This window comes from Microtus ochrogaster, chromosome 18, assembly GCF_000317375.1.
Source record: "Microtus ochrogaster isolate Prairie Vole_2 chromosome 18, MicOch1.0, whole genome shotgun sequence".
Classification (NCBI taxonomy): domain Eukaryota; kingdom Metazoa; phylum Chordata; class Mammalia; order Rodentia; family Cricetidae; genus Microtus; species Microtus ochrogaster.
In genome coordinates, this window is record NC_022020.1 from 18,325,868 (window position 1) to 18,344,336 (window position 18,469).

The 18,469-nt window shown below is 36.4% G+C and overlaps 2 pseudogenes; both read left to right on the forward strand.

The window, feature by feature from the left end:
* Positions 1 to 376: 376 nt before the first annotated feature.
* On the forward strand, positions 377 to 828 carry LOC101986952 (annotated as a pseudogene).
* Positions 829 to 7,010: 6,182 nt separating this feature from the next.
* On the forward strand, positions 7,011 to 7,558 carry LOC113457093 (annotated as a pseudogene).
* The last annotated feature ends 10,911 nt before the right edge of the window (positions 7,559 to 18,469 follow it).

Genomic DNA, 18,469 nt, shown 5'->3' on the forward strand with positions numbered 1-18,469 from the left:
AAGAAATATGATACACAGTTTTAACGGAACTGTTATGAAATTGTTTTACAGGATTAGCCATTGCATAATCCCATAGTGGATGTCTACAGGGTGGAAAAATGACTAAACCAGCGTTTTCTTAATCCAAAACACTGCCAGCCCTATTACCAGAGGAAGAAATGACGCATACTTAGACCAAAACCAAAGCCCCAAACACCCTGGGGAATCACACAGCAGGTTCGTGATTAACAGCCAAAGAACCTGGAGCCTGATGTCCACAGGTAAAAGAAACAAACATGGCCACTGAAGGTAGGCAAAATCAAAGACACAGCTGTTTCCTTCATCTTTCAAGCATTTGTGTTTTTCAGCCTCCGTCCTGGACCCTGCAACCGCAACTATGTTGATGCCCAAGAAGAACCGCATTGCCATCTATGAGCTCCTTTTTATGGAAGGAGTGATGGTTGCCAAGGATGTCCATATGCCCAAACCCCCAGCTGGCAGACAGGAAGGTGTCCATCCTTCATGTCATGAAGGCCATGGAGTCTCTCAAGTCTCTCAAGGCTATGTGAAGGAGCAGTTTGCCTGGAGACACTTCTATTGGTACCTTACTAATGAGGGCAACCAGTATCTCCGCGATTATCTCCACCTACCTCCGGAGATCGTGCCTGCCACCCTGGGCCTTAGCAGTCCCGAAACGGGCAGGTCTTGGCCAGAGGGTGAGTGCCCGGCAAGATTCACAATGGGGAGGAGGATAGACGCCTACAGAAGGAGTGCTGTGCCCTCTGGTGCAGCACCAAGTTCCAGTTTAGAGGAGGCTTTGGTCGTGGATTTGGTCAGCCACCACAGTGAGCTTGAAGACTGTTTGTTGTTTTGAATAAACTTTAAAGAAAAAAAAAAGCATTTTCTTTGACTTGTCCAGCTTACTGTATGGGGCTTCCCCACTAAGTTTGTTGAGCCACATAGACCCACACTCAGATCTATGATTTCCTAATTTTCTGGAATGGTGAGATTTGCCAAGTGTCATAGCATAGAATTGTTTAAAAAATGCAATGAGTATCCATATTACCCAGGGAATCAAAGGTTATTCATCTAGTTAAAAAAATCTCAATGGGTAAATGATACTAGCTTTCATATTGAGAATATTCTACAATACTGCTTCAATAATCCCCACAGGGTGATTCCCTGATGGCTGTTCTCTGAATGTTGGTACATGTAGATGTCAACATTACATTTATAACATACAAATTGTATGTGCTTACTCACATGACTCTTCTTTTCAGACTAGCAAAAACGGCAGTTCGTGGCCTGCTAAGGGAAGGAGGTATAGATGACAAGAATGTGATGGTATTTCAGGTATAATGATGATATGAGAACGTGGTAGGGATTACTGGAATATGTTGAAACAGTGAGAAAGTCTCTTCCTAAATATTGTGCGCAGTGAGTCCCTTCTATAGGCACCAAAAAACATGATTCTGGAAATAGCTAGCTTCACACAGTGAAGAATTCCAGCTGTGTTCATCAGAGTATGAGTTATTGTCCTGGTCATTTCAAAGTGTTATTCATTCCAAAGATGGGAATCCACAGCCTTGAAGAGCTTATGAAGGGAGGATACATAAGATACCTGCTTTCCAGCAGTTACCAAATATTAATCCTCATCCTCAGTAAGCCTTTACCAAAACAGTAACTTAGCATATAGATAGTTTCTAAGTGACCTGCCACTTATCTGAGAATAAGTTGAGAAAAAAAAATAACACAGCCACTGAAATCTGCCTCAGACCTAAAACTTCCCTTCTATTAATTCTTTTCTTTGGCAAACACAGAAATGAAAGACGGATGGAAGAAAGGCAATGAGGACGGTGAGGTACGAGAAACAAAGAGTGATCCAGGGCTTGGCCACAGCCTCCCTCATTTCCTGGGCATTGTTATCCAAGAAGGCAGGTGGAGTGGTACAAGCAAATACAAGATTATCTCAGACAATGAGCAGCGGAGCATTGGAGTTAATCTGTGTGTGATAGATCAATAGCCTGATCCGTAAGATACAGAAGTGGCCGAATCAAATGACTTTCTGTTTGCTTTGCTATTTAGGCTTTGAAGTTCTATTTTTAAATTTTCACTTTGTCTCTCTTCTTAAAGATGTTCCTGCAAATAAAAGACCACACATTCCAGCCTGGGATAAATACCCATGGGTCTCATAAAGGCATGTCAGAGGTAATTTGTACCCTGACTTTTTTAGACACAAAGGCACAGTTTGAGGCAGGCTGAGTTCTACAGCACTTGCTAAGTATCAAATAAGACCTGATCTTTTTCTATAGTCTTTGGAGAAATACTTAGTCTTATAAAAATTCTTATTTTAACTTCTATACTAATCCATATTCAGGCTCCAGCCCTGAAAAGAAAGGCATTTATATCCTTCATTCAGCCTCTGACTAGCCTTAAAATTTATCTGGAATACAAAAATATAATTGAACAGCGTCCAATCCCATACAAAAGGAACCCAAGTGAGAAAACAAAGTGTCATTCACTTTATGTGTCCCTGAGTATCTAACTCTATATTTGGCATCCATCTTTACTTTCTTTGGGCTGATAATAGCCCAGTCAAAGATATCTGATGCATAACTGTTTGTTGACATTCCTGGAATTCAAATCAGGAAGATGTTAGAAACTGAGATGGAAGAAACCATGGAGTTTTGCATTTTTGTCCAGAGACAATCCCTTATGTATGAGATAATAACTGTGTCCTATCAAGAGGTGCCCATACCAGAAGACCAATCGCTGTACAGAAAGGCTCCCTTGCTTTGAAGTTGAGGAGGGAGCAGGGGGCGGGGAGTTCTAGGGTCATATCTATGCTCCAAAATGCCTGCTGGGGAATTTTTTATCTGCTGAGTCAGTGAATTAAGAAGTTTGTTACAACCTCTGTGAGTCCAGCAGGATGATAGTGAATGTCTTCAAGAACAGACTTAGCTGGCACTTATACCATTCCAATTAATCTGTAGGTGAAAACACCTAGGTATTTTACCAAAACATGAAGAACATAGAATTTAGTAGTATTCTCTTTCTCAAATATTAACCAGGACAATAGCTGTCCAAGAATATTCTCAACAGAAACTAGATCTAGCAGAAACTGTGAGAAGTGCTATCTAGGCCTTGCTAATCACCTCCTGAACTCTGGGAAGGGAGCCAGTTACCTTAATGTCAACAAGAATGCTCTCAATATTTTAATACATGGGCTGTAGAGATGGCTCAGCAGTTAAAATCACTGATTGTTCTTTCAGAGGACCCAAGTTCCAGTTCTAGCTCACAGGTATTGTTAACTCAACTCTTAAGGGAACTAACATCTTCTTCTGGCCTCCATGGGTACCATGTGCACATGCATTATACACACTCATATTCAGGGAAATCTTTCATCCATGCAAAAATAATGAAATAAATTTTATAAAGTCTAAGTAGAAAAGAGAAAGGCTACCATGTGGCGCTATTGAATCAAAAGAATTATGCTTCTTTTCATTTTGAAATATCCTGTCATTCCTGTCTATTTGGTTTAGTAGGTTTGATGCTCCACATCAAATATTGCCTTTGGTCTTGCCCCTTTCAAGAGGTCATGCCAATGAGAGACAATGTTTTTATTCATAGCTCAATACTTTAGACTCAGTAAAAGTTTACAGAAATTGTTTGTTGCATTGTCTAAGATACACTATCTCAACATAAGCTATTTCATAACCACAAGAAAAATTTATTTAGAGTGAATCAGGGTGACAGGAAGAAAATTAAACATTATAATAGTGAAACAGACATGTAGTATATCTGTGGCATTTAAATTTTAGGAAAGAAGTAAACAAAGAAGCAAAATACGTACATAAAATATTTTCTAAATTTATCAAATCTTAAGAAAAACAAATAAGACAAAAATATGAAGACTTGATCACCTAAGGAAATACCTTTATATCAATTCTAAGACATGTTTTATACCCAGCCCTTCTGTCCCAGACTACAGACATTTAATATATAAGATCTTGGATTTCGAACAATCAATTTTAGTCAACAATATAGGGATAAGTCTGAGTTATTTCTATCCAAAAATGGAAAGGAACAAATGAGTTAGATTCACATGTAAGCAAAGCTTCTTAGAGCTTTAGATCACATTTTCTTTTTAACAACTATTTTATGAGTTCACTTATCCTACCTTTCCAGTTTAGAAGTGAAATGTCTAAAATGCCAAATGTACCAGTAATTTTATTTCTTCATTAGACATTTATTCAGAGTATTAAAGATTAGCACTAGATAAGTAAGTCACATCTTAATGGGGAGATAAACTATAAAACTAGAAAATGTTTAAGATGAATACATTTTTAAATAGAGACTTATTAAATGGACTAAAAAGAAGGTTAAATGCTATGGGCAAGCATGGAATGTAGACAGGAAGGTATAGCTTGCCACAGACCTGTAGGGTAGCCAGAAAGAGCTTCCTGGATGAAAAACAGGTTTTAGATTTATTACAGTGAATATGAACTACTAAGAAAATTTTGTACATATGTCTGTAAAATTTTGTGCCTGTGTTTTTTAGTAAGTATACCCTTGAGTGTGAATGCATGTGGGGGCCAAAGGGCAACACTGGGTGTCATGCCAGGTACTCTCCACATTATTTTTATTTCTTCAATAAAATTGTAGAACACCAATTCAATTAGACTGGCTAGTCAGCAAGCTCCAGTGACCTTTGTTTTGGGGAGACATTTTTTCCTCCCTAGTGCTTTGATTAGAAGACACCATGCTATGAAATGAAAAGAGGGGATGCAGAAGTAGCACTGATGTAGAGGGAAAATTCAAGAGGCAAAGATTAACAAAGATGTCCTCTGGGGAGTGATAGCTATGAGTACCTACGTGATACATGAGACGTTAATAGGGTGATGTGCAAGGATGAGCCCAGGTGAGTGGCACATATAGAAGGCTTTTGGGGCCACATTGTAATCTGGATTGCCTTAGTATACATCATTTTCTTCTGGTACCTTCATGAACTATGGTGTTTTATGAAACAAATAAGGAAGAAGGACTAAGCAAGATTTCATACCTTACTTAATATCTGCTTGAGGATTCTTTATAGACGGGGTGTTGCTTCACTTTCAGGTGGTACGCTTTCCCTCATTTTGTTTCCTTATCTTTCTGTAATTTTTACATACTCATTACTAATATTGTTACAGTAATGAAGAAAGTATCTGCATTTGATTGATATAGACAGTAAGTGTTTGAAAGTCATCTTAAGTAGAAAAAAAACATCTTGAATAATCCTTAAGTATATCAAGGCATGCATTTCATAAGCAATTGTTAAGTATTTTATATATTAAAGGAAAGAAGTGAATTAAAAATATTTGTGGTGTTTAATGTCACTCAGGGCAATAGGGAGAAAGGAATTGCAACCTCTGATACACCTCCTATCCCTGTAGTCCGTTCAGAGGTCAGAATTATTGCAGGCAAAATTATACAGCCTGGAAAGTTAATTCCCATAGCCTCAGCTACCTGTTCTTACTATTTGCCTCCTCTTTGATTTTTACTCTTAGTTGGCTATGTGATCCCAGTCTGCTAATGATACCAGGGGCCTGGTAGCTGATAAAGGCTTAAAGTCTTTGCTCTTGGGGGTATTTGCAATTCAAGAAAGTTCTGGGAAACTTAAGCACAATCTAAGGTTGAATGTACAAAATTTAATCTAAGGCACTGGTGATGTTGGTGAAAAGATCTGAAAACAGGATAAACTTCGGCAAGCTCCAAATACAGAGTTGGAAAATCTCTTGTTTCTCAGACTATTACAAATACTGTTCAGGGAAACTGACCTTAAACATGCTACAGGAGACCTTTCAATTGGCATACATGGAGTTTGTATAAATGGAACCTTTCAATTGGCATACATGGAGTTTGTATAAATGGAACCTTCCGTCTTCAGAGTTGTCTTTTAAGAAACTCTTATTGGGCTGGACAGAAAACTTCATGGGTAAAGTGCTTGCCATACAAGTGTGATGAATTTAGTTTGAATTCCCAGAGCCAACTTAAAAGTAAGACACCACAACCCAAGGGCCTGAAATACTACTGTGCTCTTCCCAAGAGATGAGAGAATGAGCCAGAAGAATCTCCAGATGTTCTAAGGTCAGATAGCCTCCTAAGGAAACAGTGACTAGGAGATCTTTTTGCTTTGTTTTTTTAATAGATCCCATGTTTTGACATAATAACACATCAATTTAAATACAATCACATAAAACATGGTGGAAAAAAGAGACATTTTGCTTCATAAATAGAAAATGCACAATAAACCTTGCCAAGGAAAACAAAAATAAGCCATTTGGAAAATAAATACAGTCCATGCCAAAACAATATAAAATGAAGCCAGGAGTACTCAAACAGCAAAGGTTTCTTTGTCCGGTATTGTCTCTTCAAGAGGTTCCTTATGTTGGGGACTCAAATTCAAGGATTGCTGAGCTGTTCTGACTTGGCTCTTTTGGTATCTGTTTTCTCACCACTACTGTCCTTGGATCTGTCTTCTTCCTTATCTGTCTTTTTGTTCTCTGTTTCCTTCTTGTCCTCTTCAATCCTAGCTTTCTTTGCTCCCTTCTTGCAATAAACAACATTTCTACAAACCCCTTTGCCTTCATCCTCGGAATCAGAGAATTCTCCATCTCATGCTATCTACTTGTCTGATGCACAATAGAAATCTTCTTTCTGGGTCTTCTCCATCCTCATTCCCAATTTCTTCATGAACAGCATCTTCTGAAACAGTGTGCATCTGAACACCAGGTGCATGTGGAAACATTCAAAGATTTTCAAATAAATGTTGTTTTATCTTTTCCATATATTCTGAGTGTTTTGGTTTGTCACGTTTGATGGACTAATATGCAGTTTGAAATCTGGTCCAAAATACTCAAAGTAATCATTATATGAGTTGTGAAGTTAAAGCAACAACAAACTGATATGGCTGTCAACTTGGCTGGAGGATTACAACATGCCAAAAAGTCAGAAGCATTGGGATTCTGCTATGTTAATATTGTGCTTGCCATACTCGAATACTAAAATATCATCAGAGAGTCTTTTATATTGACATAGACATCCATCATGGTGACAGAGTTGAGGAAACTTTTTATACAACAGATCGTGTGATGACAGTTACATTCCATAAGTATGGGGGATATTTTCCTGGAACAGGAGACCTGAGGGATATTGGTGCTGGAAAGGGAAAATACTATGCTGTCAATTTTCCCATGAGGATGGTATAGATGATGAGTCATATAAACATATTTATAAGCCTATAATCTCAAAAGTGATGGAGATATACCAACCTAGTGCTGTGGTGCTGTAGTGTGGTACAGACTCTCTTTCTGGTGATAGGCTTGGTTGCTTCAATCTCCCTGTCAAAGGTAATCCTAAATGTGTGGAAGTAGTAAAAACTTTTAACTTGCTATTGCTGATGCTTTGTGGAGGTGGCTACACAACCCGAAATGTTGCTTGATATTGGACTTAGGAGACTGCAGTTGCCCTTGACTGTGAAATTCCTAATGACTCAGAGATCTTATCTCAAGCATGGTTGAAGATGACAAATACCTGAAGTTCTCCTGTTACTTCTAACGATGTGCTTTGCCACATGTGTGCTTCCATCCTCTACACATAAAGGGAAAAAAGAAATTAGCATTATGTTTTCTAATCAAAGAAAAAAAAAACATTACATTTCCTTTCTGTCAGAAATTCAGACTCACTTTATTATGGGCAGCACCAGAATGTTTTCAACAGACCCGGGGGTATCTTTCACTTGACTTAGGGAGCATCTGTCCCCTTAGCTGGGAGATGCTTGTGGTAGCTGTTGAAAGCCATTCATGTGGGGAGTTGATGAAGCTCCACCAGGAAATACACAAAACCCTCACAAAAGCCCCTCAAATCCTCGAAAATTCTCCGCAGCTTGTTTAAATGCCATGTGCTACCTAGGTACTTTCACTGGAGAATAGATGTCACTACTCGACTATTACTGCATAGACCTGCCTCTGCCTCAGCTTATTCGGTATGAAATAGGTGAAGAATTTGGTGAAATGTTATCAAAACTTTCTTCTCCCTATCAAGAGATGTCACAAATAATGAACTTCTACAGTTCAAAAATTCTTTTTATAAACAAAGATAAATGAAATGTTTAGCTCTGCTGATTAGATATAATTCTCTAAGGTGTTTTCTCATCTTTTTAAGTAGTAACCATGCCTCAGAAATTCTTGTTTAATCAAACTCTACTACAACCTAGACCAGAAGGAAGGAAGGAATTTCTGCATCACCAAGAAAGGGCTAAGCTATGAAGTACCAAACGCTTTAGCGCTAATTTACTCAGTAGCCTTCTGTTTGCTCCTTGAGTGAAACAAGGAGCAGACAAAACCTGGATCAAGGCACTGATACTCTTTACTGTGTTGTACCACATAAACTCTCATTTAATGATTTTTATATGACTATTATCAACCTTCTTTTCCATAGGCTGTCTCATTCAAGCTCTTCCCAGTATATTCTCAATGCCTAATTCCCCCTTAGGGGCAGGCTGAGATTTGTTTCATACTGCTTGCCAGTTCGTGAACAACTTTCCGTAGCTACTACTGCAGCCTTCCACACAATCTCTTAGGAGTCCTGATCAATCATGCAGGCAACAAGGGGAAGGTTCCAAAGACAGTATAAAAGAAACCCTGCTGTATTAATGCTGTGTCAAGTACTAGCAGGTTGGATGTGGGCTATTTCAGCTGGCTGATTCCACAGTTGAAAGAAGTACAAAATGGCCAGTGTACTTTCTTTTTTAGCTAACGCCTACGTATATTTTAGTTTTTGTGGCTGATGATATTATGCTGCTTTGTGTGGTATAAAGCCTTCAAGTCCTTTTGTAGGTTTAGCTCTTAAACCCTCTGTTCTCTGTAGTCTGCATAATTAAATCAAACTAAACTCATCAAAGGTCTCTGGAACAGATATTATCTCTATGTAGAAAGTTGTTTTTGCATTCTACTCTGGTTGAAAATACAGCTTAAATATAATTTTTTTTAACCCTGGCTTTGTCAGAATTATGTCTGTAGCTACCTACCAAGGTCCTAAAACTTCAACAATGACAGAAATACTGCACATAAAAGAAATCAGGGATGGATCAATAGCACTCATTATTTTATTCCTAGAGATTTCTTCATTTCAACCTGCTAGCAATAAGAGAAATACTTTTATACCTTGTTAATATTGATAAAAATTGTTAATGAATTAAATTAACCCAAATTAACATTTGCTAATTATCCTGATGTATAGAAAATAACACTTGTTTGGGACTAGGGGAGGAAATAATATTTCTGATAAATTTGGGAAAGACCAAGCCATTGGAACAATCTTAGTCACTTTCTAGAACAGTGGTTCTCACCTTTCCTAATTCTAGGACCCTGCAATACAGCTACTCATATTGTGGTGGCCCCCATACATAAAATTATCTTCATTGCTACTTTATAACAGTAATTTGGTATTGTTGTGAATCAGAATGTAAGTATCTGATGTGCAGGATATCTGATACGCAACCCAAGTGACTAGTTCGATAGATCTCTAAGGGGTTTTGACCCACAGGTTGGGAACCACTGCACTAGAAGATGCTGCAGAAAGATCAGAAGCAGAGGTTATCCCTGTTCTACTTCCACATTAGTTTTATTTAGAAAGAAATCCTTAATAATTAACTGAGTTTTATAGACATGACTGCTTTATATTTGCAATAGTTCTGTGCCTCTACTTATTTTACAAAACTCAATCAACTCTTCAGCCCTTCTCTTAAAATCTGCTCCTTCTCCATTATTCTGCCAACCATTGTTGCTTTCTTGGCTCCCCATTTAGTCTCATTATCATGCATTCCTCAGCATTGTGAAAAATGAAAAGTGGAAAAATCACATATTTTTCAGCTGACTTAACACTGCATAAAGTGCTGAGATTATTAATTGAACATCTTGATTATAAATTAGGTGGAAATAATGTTGAAGAAGCAGCCCCTAGTCATATAGCATTATTATTAGGACTACACACTGAATGATTCAAATTCCAGTCGGGTAATAGTAAATATAGTTAATACCGATGAATGTGAGCTCATAGATTTTGGCTGAATATCAACCAAATCAAGCAAGCAATTACCTCCATCAATCTGAGGTTTATATCCTAAAAACTGCATTGCAGCTGAATCTTTTCCTTTCCCCTGTAACCACTTGAGAACTATACTAAGAGTTTTAGAGCCAAACTGATAACTCTGTCCCTTCTGGAAGCACTTAATTCAAAATCACAACATTTTTTAAACCTCATTAAAATTCGGTCAACTAATTTCAAAGAGATGATCCTTCAAGATGAAGCTGGGTGGATGCTCACCTTAAAGAGATCCGTGAAAATTTATTCACCTTGGACTTTATAATTCATTGCCCCTATTTTAGCAAATGTTTATCCTGCTGAAGTTGAGGAAGCAACTTCATCTTCAGAGTCAAATTTATTAGCATATCAACACTCAATTTTTAATTGCAAGTTATTTATATCTGTCTATTAAGCAAATATTGGAAGATCTCTACCTGCCAATACTTTGCACACTATTAACATGGGGTTAGTTGATGTTATAAGTCTTAGCACTACAATCATTTACACAATAGATTTTGTAAGGATTATAGAACATTTTAGTGTGAACCTATTTCCCTACAGTCCAATAGTACTACAGCTGTGTGCTCACTGTGAATCAACTTGTCCAGGCTACAGAAACAGTTATTTAAATAAGCATCAATCTACTGGGACTGTGAAAGACACATTGCAGATGAGATAAACATACCCAATCAGTTACCTAAGTAGACAAGCTTATTATTCTTTGTGTGGTAATATTTGTTCATCAAGTTGGAAGATCATATAAACTATACTAGTGTTTCTCTGAGAAGACATAACTTACAGACTGGATATCTGCTCCTGCTAAAGCTTGTAGCCTGTCAACTTCCCTAAAAATTTGCAAAAAATATGATTTCTCTGTACCAAACTTTATACCATTAGGTCATTCATCTCTGATTTTTAACTCTGTGTGCTCATGTATGCATGAAATATAAACCTAATTAATCTAATGAATAAAAACCAAAAGTCAGGAACCACGTCAAAGCTGGAAAATCAGAAATGCCAAGGCACAATCGCTTCCTGCCTCAATTTCTCCAACCCAAAGAGAAGACATCTTGTCTCAGTTCTGTCTTATTGCTTCCTGGCCTCTCTCTATTCTCCTCCAAACCTCTATGGTTAACTAGTGGCTAGCTCTGCCCTCTGACTCCAAGAAAACTTTATTTTTCAGAACACAAATAAAATATCACACAACACACATTTTATGAACTTATTCATACATATATGCTGTGTGATTGTGTTCTACTGGTGCCATTTCTTCAGAAAATCCTGGTAAAAAGAGACTCCATCCTAACTCCTCCCATCCAATGACTTTCCTATTGTCATCATTACCTTCTTTTTTTTACTTGGAAGAGCAAAGTGTATACAGAGAACAACATACCTGCCACATTTTATGATCTGTGAGACATGCAATAGTTTGAATTTAAAGAAGGACATTATAGAATGCAGAAAGAAAAAAGGCTGAAAACAGAGGACAGAAGTAAGGACCAAATGATCCTTTGAGATGAGCAAAAGAGATGCATCTCCTTGGACTCTGAGGTCTGGTTCTATTTCCCTATCCTCTTGTTAGCTTGTCATTACCCAAGAAACCAACATTGCAATTCTGTGCTATATATTCCCCATCCATGTGTGAAAAAAACGACTGGAGACACTGATCTGGATTGGGTAAGCAGGGTGAAGGATTCAGGATAAAGAAAAATATAGCCAGAGAGATTCAGTCGGTTAAAGATCCTGGACTTTACTGTTGACAGTGAAAAGTTGATGCAAAACACTGAAAAGCAGATCGATCTGATCAGTGGTATCAGCTGGCTTTTTTTTTAATCAAATGGAGGATGGAGAAACGTGACTGAGATAGAGTTAATGAAAGATATACATGATGGCATAGGAGAGTAGACATAAATGTATACATTTTCGTGGAAAGAAATGGAGTAAAATACTGTAGAAGTAGCAGAAACAACACTTAGTTGAAAAATACTCATTGAGTAATATTGAGAAAATATCTGAAGACAATGAGTAATATCCAAATTCTTGTCCTTTTCAGATCATTGTGTTTTAACTGTAATTACTCCCACATTCTTGTTCTATGGGATAAGCAAACCCTGCAGAGTTAGCTGAAAGACTGACTCTTGAGATACTTCACACATTGTAATGGGCCCCGGGTAAACAGAACACTGCCAATTTTCTTTCCATCTTCAGTTCTTCTGTATTGATATTCTTTACTTCACTTCAGACAGACATTTAATGTTCATTAAAGAGACATAAATAAGCTGATTCTTTATCCATCTACCAACTGGGTCAATTCCACACTGAGTCATTTAATGTCTTAAGAACTGAAAATCTATCATGTCTTAATGACAACTTTTAAATGGTATTTTAAAACTAAAAGATTTATATCTCATTAAGAGATGACTGCAGTTCACTGGCATTAGATTTGAATCACCTAGTGAGAGCTGGGCTTTGCACATGTCTGGGAAGGAGATAACTACCTTGTGATATAAAAGATAGCTAACTATTTGAAGTTCTTTTTAAAACTAATATTCTTATAAATTGTGGCTGTAAGATGCATTGTAACCAAAAAACACTAACAACATCAATATTTGAAAGAGATATGTTGGCGAAGAAATGTGCAAAAAATGAGTTGGACCAAAAACACAATGTAAAAAGTCAACAAAACCAAGTGTTAATGTCAGTTACTAAAAATGTAAAATTACAAATGAAAAGAAATGAATAAATCATTAGAATAACTGAGATGGTTCTCACACAGTGCCTCTTACTCACCAAGATCACAATGAAAGCCTATAAACGTTTCCCTTTCTGTCTTTTCTAACCTTATACTGACTCAGACTAGTTCATAGCCACAGTGATAATTTTCAGAAATAGAAATTCTTTTACATATTTTAGTATTGGGTTCCCCAAATTTTCCTAACATCTAAAATTATTATTCCAGTGCATGTCTACATTCAGTTTGAATGATTTTGACTGTATTGTTATTATTCTGTTACTATTGTTTTACTTTCTTTTATTAATAGTCTACCATTGGTTATTAATATTATGGTTCACATTTGCAAAAGATCGTCTGAGATCTAAAGCTCTACTTTTTAGTTCTCATTTTTATGATTCGATGAGACTTGAGCATTTAACAATTTCGTGATGCTGCTAAGGCCATTAGATGTCTTAAGAACTGAAAATCTATCATGTTTTAACAATGACTTTAAAGAATCACCCTCATAGCCGGGCGGTGGTGGCGCACGCCTTTAATCCCAGCACTCGGGAGGCAGAGGCAGGCGGATCTCTGAGAGTTTTAGACCAACCTGGTCTACAAAAGCTTGTTCCAGGACAGGCTCCAAAGCTACAGAGAAACCCTGTCTCGAAAAACAAAAAAAAAAAAAAAAAAAAAAGAATCACCCTCATTACAGTTGTCTGTTCATTGGTCCTTATTATTTCTTATTGTAGACAAAACCCCAAAAGGCAAGAAATATTTTTATTTTTAATATTTTTAAAATTTCATGCTTCTTATGAGTCAAACTATTGGATCATTTGATGAGGCAGTCCGTGAGCAACAGAATATGGGGCCCTATTATTGTGGTGATTCTGATACTGACTCATAGCTAAAGAGTGAAATTCAGTTTTCCAGATAAGCATCACTTCCTTGTTTAAAAAAAAATTGTTGGCATTTAAGGTGTTTGGAAGTTTTTCAACAGTATGACTCATAAATACAACTTTATATTTTAATACTTTGCTTTCTCAATGATAATAAAGAAGTGGATTAGAAACCTAAGGTTTTACAAAGCTACAGTATTATGTGTATCATGGAAAATTTTTAGGCACATAAGAAAGCATTTCTTCCTAAATAATTCTTTCTTCCTTAGATCCAGAATAATAGAAAGAACTGTTTTTTAACTGTAAAACTTAGGTTTAAATTGCTATTTTTCTTATACAGAAGAATATGAGCAAATTAACAATTTAACATTCCTTATTACATTTCCATGCAATTTCTATAAGGAGTAACAAACTTTCATGAGTTATAATATATTGTAGGGATATAGCTACAATTCAACATCATGTTGTAAGTGGAAGAAGAAAAGATTTACAGCTCAATGAGTAGCTAGCAGTAAGACTTTACATGACTAATTTAAAATAAAATTCTCATACTTTTAAAATCATCTGCTACCAAGATTCAATATAGTTGTAGCAGTAGCTAGTTGATGAATTTTTATTTAGATTAATGATACCACCTAAAACTTTAATGCCATTTCATCAGACCATTTTTCTGGGTGTGATATTATCTTATTTTTAAATAGTGTAAGTGGAAATTTCCCATTATATTTTTTCATACAAAGACATTGGGCTAGGGAATCAAAATTAATTTATGGTCCACAAGTTTCCAATGGCAGCATTAGGCACAACTTACTATGATTTTCTCTCTTTTGTTTTTGTGCGATTTCTTGTCTAACACACACACACACACACACACACACACACACATATATATATATATATAATGTTTCAGTTTGTCTACTTAAAATACATGTTAGGGATGTGTATGTATTCATGCTTCTGAAATGGAAATCAGTTACGTTTAATCATCACTGTTCACCTGGATGTCTGGTGTTAGGCTCTAATAGGAGATGAGGAAGAACAAAGAAATAAAAGAAAAAATATTTCTGGATAAAACACGAATCTCAGATTTTGGTTGTCATTTTCTATTTATTACCCAATGATTATAAAGAAGAAATGTACAGGAACATTTCCGGTCCCATACACACAGTCCCAAATAACCGCTCAGAGGTTTGTATTAATTACAAATGCTATGCTGATATCTCAGCTTGTTACTAGCAAACTCTTACATTACATTAACCCAGGTTTAGTAATCTGTCTGGCTTCCTGGGTGGCTGACTGGCATCTCTTTAGACCCCACTCTTCTTTCCATCACCCTCAGTTTGGCTTTCCCACCTAACTTTCTGCCCAGCTACCAGCCTGTCAGTTTTTCATTAACTCATGAGAGTAATACATACTTTTTCCTACATAGTGGAGAAAAAGATTTTTCAACAGCAAAGCAATATCAGTAATCTGCTTGATAGAATAATAAAAAGGATAAAATATAATATCGTGCAAATAACTAGGGAAACCTTTTTGTCAGTGAGAAACAATCTTTAGGGTGATAAGTAATTAATCATTCAGCAAAATTTGAAAATTTAAAAATCAATCAGAGATATACAAGTTAAACTCCTCTTCCTTGTAGGGCCTTGAAATTATTTTTTTCTTAGATTGAGTAGCAATTCATTTCAAAAATCAATAGAAAATGCTAAAGAATCAATACAACAAAAGTTAATATGATACAAAATGGGTGGGATACTTGAATAGACAACTCATTAACAATAATAATCAAGAACATAAAAGAACATGAAATTTTAGCTATTCTGTCTTCCAAAACAGAAAATAACCATCCCTGGATAGCAGTAGAAATCTTGAATGATACCTATAAAATAAGGCCAGATGTTAAAATCAATGAGGACCTGAAATAGCTGACAACACACATTCTGATTCTGGAAGTGTGGATGTACCTGTTATGGAAACCCCCTCAGCAGCATCAGGTACATGTGAAGATGGATATTATCTTATATGAAGTGGGATTTTGAAAACATTATGGATTTTAGATTGTTGGGAGACAGGACACATGCCATGACACATGTGTAAAGGTAAGAGGACAGCATGAGGGAATCATCCCGCCCCTTTAGCATGTAGGTTCCACAATAAGCTAAGAAAGTCAAGTTTAGTTCTAAATACTTTTACCAATTGTTGAGGTACAATAGTCATGTATTGGTTTAATAAAATGCTGATTGGCCAGTAGCCAGGGAGAAAGTATAGGCAGGGCATCCAGAAGAGGAGAATTCTTGGAAGAGAAAAGGCTCAGTCTGCAATCATCACAGAGAAAGCCAAACATAGAGGAAGCAAGATGAGAACACCTGACTGATAAAAGGTACCAAGTCAAGTGGCTAACACAGACGAGAATTTTGGGCTAATTTAAGATGTAAAAGTTAATAAGAAGCCTGAGATTTGGGGACAAACAGCTGTGGGACTGGGCAGGACAGAAACCTCTGTCAACAACTCACTATGCCATCTCTTAAACTGCAACAACAAGAACTTTATTTTAAAATCTATATATAAATAAAAATACATATGTATAGTTGTATAGTCAACAAATGACTTTTCAAAGGAACAATATTACCTTATATTAATCAAAAACTAGAAATAATAAAATGCCTAAATTATGTAATTACAAAACAGAACACCCTTTAACTATATTAGAAATGTACATACAATAACCACCTAAAACTATTTTAATAAAATGGTTGCATAAAATGGTGCACAAATTCACTTACACACACAAAAAGATATAAAATAATTTTATTTACATAAAAGTGAAAAGGAAGCAAGATAATTGACAATTAAAAGTCAAAATTACTGTACCCATTGAAAGGAAAAGATATATTGAAAGAGATACGAGGAAACATTTATGAGGATGGGATGGGTATTGCAACTTAGGTCCTATCTGTACAGCACAAGGAAAGAGAATATTCATTCTACAGCACTTAGCTGTCCTACTTGTCTGTCTATGTTTAATTTAACAATGATCACATAGCTATTTCTAGACATGTATGTGTGATCTGCATGTCTATAATGTTTAGCACTGCAAACCTTTGCATGGTTGGGCATTTGCATGTCTGTCATCTGTCTTGGATGAGAACCCTTGACTTGGGACCTGACATAATTAGGTGAGTGAAAATGGAATACAGACTTTCCAACTTTAACCCCAATGTAACCAATATCCTATCCAGGACATATTACTCTTTAGTGTTGTCTTCACAGGTGTTCCATTGCTGTGAAGAGACACCATGACCACCAGGAGCTCTTTAAAAAGGAGCATTTAGCTGAGGCTTGCATGCAGTTTCTAAGGTTTAGTACATTATCATCATGGCAGGGAGCATGGCAGCATGCAGGCAGACATGGTGAAAAAGTAACTGAGAGTTCTACATCTGGATCCACAGGCAGCAGGAAGGGAGACCCACTGGGCATGGCTTGGTATTTTGAAGCCTCAAAATCCTACACCCACCCCCAGGTAAACAACAAAACCACACATACTCCAGAAAGGTCACATCACATAATCCTTCTCAATTGGTGCTATTCCCTGATGAGTAAGCATTCAAATGTATGAGCCTATTCTTATTCACACCATCACAGGTGTTAAGATTTTAAACATCAGTGGGTTCCTTATAAAAGTTTTTCATCCATGGCCTTCTTTATCAATTCTGTCTTCCTATTTTTAATCATTTATATGCCTGTGTTTTACTGAAAACAAGAGTTTTCTAAAAGACATTATTTTGTGAAATAAGAAGTTAAGGTTTTGATAAAATATCTTAATGTTAATCAATGAAATTTAAAATAGTTATGGTTATGAAGTGATCAATACATGGATGGGTGGGAAAGGCAATTTGGGAAAGAAAGGTAGCTAAATGTTGTATGCTTTCTGATGGAAATGCTTTACCCCGCTCATATGTATCATCATCCAAAGATTAAATCTGACTTAACAATATCTTTTTGATATTCTGGAGATAGATTGGGTTTGGAATGCTAAATATGCTACTCTCAGAACTACTTTCTAAGAGTGAAGATGCAGTACATAAATCTGAAAAGAAAAAGAAAAGAAAACTGGCTGAAAGTTGGTCAATTAAAAATGAGAAAAAAAACAAAGTATCACATTTTGGGAAAGTATTAAAGAAAAATTTAGACTATAAGGCCAAATACATTTGCGTGTCTTTGTGTGTACATATGCAACAGTCCTCATGCTTTTGTGAAGCTCAGAGGACTTTGGAAGGCATGTGTTTCCCACTTGTTGAGGTAGGGTATCTTGTTTCTGCTGTTGGGATGCACACTTCAGGACATTTCTCATGTTGCCCCTTCCTATCTCATAGCAGAAGAGCTGGAATTACAGCTACATGACATTGTGTGTTCTGGGGTTTGAACTTTATTGTCAGTTTTATGTGGTCTGTACTTTTGCCCACTAAGCATCTCACTGGGTCCTTTCAAAAAAAATATTATTTCAGAAGCAATTTTCCATAAGGGCAAGATGCAAAGAATCTATGGATCCAAAGAGAAGTAAGAAGAGATCAAAGACCACAACAAATATACTTTTTTTAAATTGTGACTCAATGAATGTAATGTTAAATATTTTTAATGTAAAAGATGTGTATTTATAGCAAGGGCTTGCTAGTTTTATTCAGGGGGTAGAGATGCATTATTTTATATTTTTCTAGTTCTCTTACTTTCTAGATATACATAGTGAAACATT